This window comes from Pinus tabuliformis, chromosome 2_1, assembly GCF_031772625.1.
Source record: "Pinus tabuliformis cultivar Carrire ecotype Pingquan chromosome 2_1, CPIR1, whole genome shotgun sequence".
NCBI classification, from domain to species: domain Eukaryota; kingdom Viridiplantae; phylum Streptophyta; class Pinopsida; order Pinales; family Pinaceae; genus Pinus; species Pinus tabuliformis.
This window is the reverse complement of record NC_142299.1, coordinates 981,114,805-981,121,123: the sequence shown is the minus strand read 5'-3', so window position 1 is coordinate 981,121,123 and position 6,319 is coordinate 981,114,805.

Genomic DNA, 6,319 nt, shown 5'->3' with positions numbered 1-6,319 from the left:
TTGCCAATGGACAACTGCTGCAATCCCAATACCCTCCACCTGCTACCATGACACCCAATAACCTTTAGAATTGGTCATCCTCTTAGTTATTTACTTTCATTAAACTAGTTTCTCACAAAGCAAAAGCACTGAACAATACCTTGATAGTTTCTCTTCATTGCGGCTGAGCGCGATCAACTTCTCCAAGAAAAGAAAGCGTTGCAACAAAAAGTTGATGATATCAGCGCCAAATTTCAGATTCTTAGGCCTACCATCACTAAGGTATTACCAAATGCATCGAAGGACTTCTCATGCTGCACGACCTTAGATTGTTGTGACCACATCATAACTGCATGCGCCAACCTTGTTTCAACAAACCGAGAGCTTCAAAGGACTATCATAGTCATCCAAAGAGTGCTCCCTGGCCTAGCCACCCAATATGTCAATGATATTAAGCATAAGATTACTTATGTGGCTTCTCTAAAGGCCTCCCTTCATCAAGCTACCAACGAGGCAAAATAAATCTTCACTCAGGTTCATGATTGGTCAGGTTCCTTACTAAGAAGAATCAACCGATCTATGCTCTATGACAACAAATTCACCAATTGTTCAGCCAAGCCTTGATTACCCCTGACCTCGACCAATAAAATGACCTTTTTGCACTGATCTGAAATGGATCATATTAGTAATGCTGTGATAATTCCCCATTCAGAATAAAACCCAAGATGCTTATGATTTGCTTATCAAGTGTTGAAGGATTCGATACTTTTTCTTAATTAACTGATTCTCATGAGAGTTTCTTATCTAAATGTTATAAATAATTTAACATAAAACATATGCTAAACAACAACAACATAATAGCAAAGAACATCAAAATACAACACACAACAAGCACATGATAAAGGAGTTCACCCCTCCTCGGCTACGTCTCCTTGGTCTAGCTTCCAATAGCTTGGGCCTCTCTATTATGCTCAAAATCACAACAAAAGTATGTTACAATGCTCAGATGCCTCTGAAACATGTCTCAATGAGTTTAAAATACTAAAAAATGGCTATCTAGCCTCTTTTTGCATCCCATTTCGATAAGAACTAAAGAAGTTATGACTTATCCTATTTCTACCACTATTTGTTCCACAAATTGCTCCAAAACCGGCATAAATCCTCGTTTTCGCTCCAAAATCTGCTAGCTGAGTGAATATTTCGCCACACCGCGGGCCATAACCTATCAGCCATATCGCAAATCGCAATTGGTAAAGTTTAGCGGGCTGAAGGTGTTGTTAACACAACGGAAACTGCGATTGCGATATCAGCGGACCCGACGGCAGTTTTCATCGGAATTTATAAACACCTCGCATCTAGGTACTTTAATGCATTTCGTAGTTTGGTGGAGAACCAGTGGCAGCCTTAAGGGGACTTATTCTTCCTCTGACATTCGATTTGTGATCTGTGTGTTATCGCATTGCAACCTAGTAACTGTTGGGGGCCAATTCCGACTTGTTCTCCCCTCGCCGATCTGCGATTGCGATTTGTGATGGCCTTAACACATCGCAACCCTAAACCTACTGGGGTCGATTTGTAACGCCTTTCCACTTGTGCCTTGCGATATGCGAGAGCTAATGGTGGGCTGCCACTTGGCGCCTCCTCATTCGCTGAAGGACTTCTCATGTCATCTAATTCTCCCATGTAGACAAGTCAAACTTGAACTTTGACTTTCTTTAACTTCTGCATACGAACTCAGATTTGAGTGTCGTTCACACCTTGGATTCAAAATGATGAGCTCTTCGATCTGAAGCTAAATGTATCAAGATTCTGACACTTTTATTTTCGAGCATAATCTTGAGCACCTGATCACTCCTCCCCACTGGAAGCCTTTTGGACCCCAAAAGTATCACTTTCAGTTATGGAACGGATGAGAGTATTGTTCCCTCACCTTTCCCTCTTCAATCCATTTGGCCTTTGATGGATTTGTACATTTGAGACCCACTTGAAGATAATCAATATTTCCCTTTTTTGTTGTTCTTGTTCTTCTGTCAAGTATAATGTCTTGCTGAAGCACATCAAGGAATTTTGGAGAAAAATCTTCAATTGATGGAATCTGTACACTTTCTCCTTGATCTTCAATCGAAGGAGGCTCATACAATCTCAAATTTTCAACATTAACGATGGAATAAATTTTCATATATGAAGGAAAATCAAGCTTGAAAGCATTATTACCAATCGTTTCGAGAATTTTATATGGACCATAACAGATTGGTTTCAACTTTTTACCTCCACGTTGAAGCCTTTCCTTTCTAATGTAGAGCCAAACCTCATCACCTACTTGAAACTGATGATCCACGATGCTTATCATGCCTTTCTTTATACTTGCCTTGAATATTTTCTAGTTGTTCTTGAACTGTTTGGCAAATCAATTAAATTTTCTCAATGAATTTCTTTGCTCTGTCTATGACACTATGTCCATCTATAAATACATCTTTCTCAAAGATGAAATCCAAAGGCGATTTAGGCAAATAACCAAGACATGCCTCAAAAGGTTAAGTTAGAGTAGAAGAGTGTTTTGCTTGTTTTTAAGCATTTTGAATATAATCCAATTGTTCATCCCACATCTTAGGATGTTAGCCACTTCAGTTTGACCATCTGTTTGCAGATGGAAGGTTGTACTTTTCTTCAACTTGGTGTCCATCAAGTTCCATAAACTTGACCAAAAATTCCCAACAAATCGGGAATCACGATCACTTACAATAGAAGTAGGTAATCCAAAATGAACCCATACATTTTGAAAGAAAAGTTGAGCTGTTTGTTCAGCTGTAATTTGTTTTTTACAAGGAATTAATATGCACATCTTGCTGAACCTATCCACAACTACATACAAATAATCATGACCTTTTCTTGATAAAGGAAGACCTCCCAAAAAATCCATAGAAACACTCTCCCATGGACGTGAAGGCACTGGAAATGTTGTGTACACTCCTAGTTTTCTATTACTAGGCTTACTGACTGCACACAATGAACAAAATCTGATAAAACGTGACACACTTTCAAGCATATGAGGCCAGTACAAATACCTCTAAAGATTTGCCACTGTTTTACTTACACTAAAATGTCCATCAATAAGAGAAGTGTGTGCCTCCCTTGTGACATTTACTCTCTCTCCCTGTGGAACACAAAGTTTTCCCAAATGATACAACATCTTATCATGAACATGGTAGTTTAATTCCTCAACTTGGTGGCCCTCAAGTTTAAATATAGATCTTGAAAGTCAACATCATGTGCATATTGCTCAACATAACTTTCAGGCAAAATAGAATGATTCTTGAGTAAAATGGTTGCATTAGCAATCGATCTAGAAAGCATATCAACAACTCTGTTATAAATACCTTTCTTGTACCTAATTACTAAGTGGAATTTTTGTAAAAATCCCATCCAACGAAAGTGCCTTGATTGCTCCAATTTTGTTTGAGATTGTAGATATTGCAAAGGTTGATGATCAGTGTGAATAATGGTTTTTTTCTCATCAAGTAAGGCTTCAATTTCTTCACACTTTACACCAATGCATAAAGCTCTTTATCATAGGTAGGAAAACTAATAACATCACCATTAAAAATCTCAAAATGAAATGAAATGGGCTTACCATGCTGTAAAAGAACTACACCCATGCCGTAGTCACTTGCATCTGTTTGTACTTCAAATGGTTGTTTCAAATATGGAAATGCTAAAATTGGGGCTGAAGTGATCATTTGTTTTAAAGCATCAAATGCATTTTGATGTTTGCTTCCCCATTGGAAGATAACCTTCATGCTAGTCAAAGCATGTATTGGAGCTTCTATGGAAGAGAAATTGGCAATGAAATTCATCCAATACTGCACTGCTCCCAGAAAACTCCTTACTTTTGTGACTGATTTGTGTATTGGCCAATTCACATGGCCGAAACTTTAGAGGGGTCAATCTTCAGCTCACCTCCTTGTTTCCGGGAAAACTAGTGTCTTTTCGATCTGCTAGTCCCACTAAGATGGGTAGCTATCTTAGAAACAAACAATTCAAAGCACTTCAAGATTTACTTTATGTATGATAGATAAGAGAGAAGCAGAGACGACCAACGTATATATTTCGCTTGGCTCCTTGCTTGTTTCCTCTCTCCCTTGATAGAGCTCGCCACTCTTCTCCCACTTGTCCCGCTTTAGAGAATACCTGTAGAGGCAAAGAAACAAAACACCATCAAAGCATCGAGATCTATGATATCATAAACAATGCAGAATCAGAAATACATTAACCATACAATTGCATCCACAAATAACAAGATTCACAAATACACAATTATATGGAGGAAAACTCAAAGAAAATTTAGTGATAGTAGAAATAGAAGAGAGGATTACAACCCAGCTATCTGATCCAGCATCATCCTCCCAGCATGAAAGCCCTATTCACCTCATGAAAAGCAAGATCACCCAACAATACAATGTTTATTCTCAAAGAGAAACCAACAGCACTTCCTTACAAATTACAAAATTCCAGCCTCTAGATCTCTCAGATGAGGGATCCATTTATAGATATTTGTAGAGGGGTGAGTCAGCTTCTGGATTTTTGATTAGTGTCATTTCACTGATAGTTTTTGGTTCCACTTGGAGATTTCATTGATCTCTTACTCATCCCTGGGCGAATTCAGAGAGGCAAGTGTCATATGAGAAGTTTCTAGAAGATTCTCTGGGTTTCCACTTAGCAAACTGCCTCTGCCATTTGTCTACTCTTGCCCATTGCACCCCACAGAAGGCTCTTTTAGTATGCATCGCACCTAGCCAGTGTAGCAGCCAGTATGCATCGCACCCTAAGCATGGAGCAGTCTGTATGGTCCAGTTTTGGCCAGTTCTGAGTGGTTTTTCAGGTAGAACTTCTGGGAAATGATGTAATCAGTTGACCATGATCTTTTAGGGTATGAAACAACACTTTTAGAGGTTTAAGAGCCCTTGGTTTATCGACATATGTGATTGGGGTTGCAGTTCCCAAATATGTCTATAACAATTGCCCCCTAAAGCATGAGGTCGTAAATCTTCTGATGTCGGGTGAAATGCTTTATCATGAGGATCCGAGGTATTTGAACTAGAAGGTGACCTGTATAAAATACAATACAATACATTATCTTCATGTTATTTTCATGATCTAGCTGAGGCGGGCATTCCCATGCTCAACTTTATAAATTCATTTTCATGTACATAGGACAGATAATCGTCCGCTGTTGCAGATTGGTGATTCTTGTAGAGTCATCATCCCTTAGCTTGGATGATTATCTGTGCAACTTCTGTGTACATTTGATGTTTTTATTTTCCTGAATATATCGTAGCCTGGATGGATGAAACTAGATCCGGGGTCTTCAAACTCGTTCAATCTTCGCCCGATGTACAAGTTGATCCATGTGAAAAGATGTTTTGAAGTCGAACATGGAAAGACATTGCCTGATTACCAGCCAATGATGTAAGCTGTTAACAAGCGCGAGAGGAATCACCGATAATGATAATGACCCTTAAGGTACTACAGTACAATTCACGTGGTGTGAATATAGGATATGATGTTGAACACCACGCAAAATCTTTCGGTCGAAGACCATTGATGTAAACTTGTCGCCGGAAGTGAGAAACTTGCCATTGAGGCATGCAAGCTTCAAAGTACTGAAATGGTTGTTCCTGAGTCAACTTCTTGGATAATGAGCTGATGTCGACAAGAAGTGACTCATTGTAGGAGGGCCTTAATGAATCCCACATCTACGACATGAAATGAAGGAAATGATTTTCTGGAGGTGAAAACGATCTGATGATACAAGGTTTAGGAATGTCGGTCATGAAAAATGGATGGTGAAGGTATTGCAGTGGACGAGGTGTTAGCTGGGTGGTAAATTCTCTGAATGACTTCTCTTGAACATATCGGTGACACTGAGATGGATTGGTAGTGTTAACCCCAAAAATGGATGGTACGGATGACCAATGGTGATGTGACCGGTGAATGGAATAACCCAACCCGACTCAATCATGGTGATGGAGTGAAAGTGTCATGTTCAAGAGCGACCTACTAACAATGAAGTTCTTCAAGTTTTCTTCCCTTTTTCCCTAGTAATTTCTGATCAATACCTCTTTATTTTTGTTAAGCTTGAGGAGGATAACATATGCTTGTTATATAATTTGCCCTTCGGGCAAACCTGTCGCTATGTTTTAGCGAGCCTAGCGACAGTGAAACTCGCTCTTGTCTGGATGGACAAGTTTGTCGCTATTGTTTTAACGAGTTTAACGACAAATATAACTCAGTCCTTTTCATGTTTAGAGAGTTTGAAAAGAGGCAAAAAGGAAACTCTAGC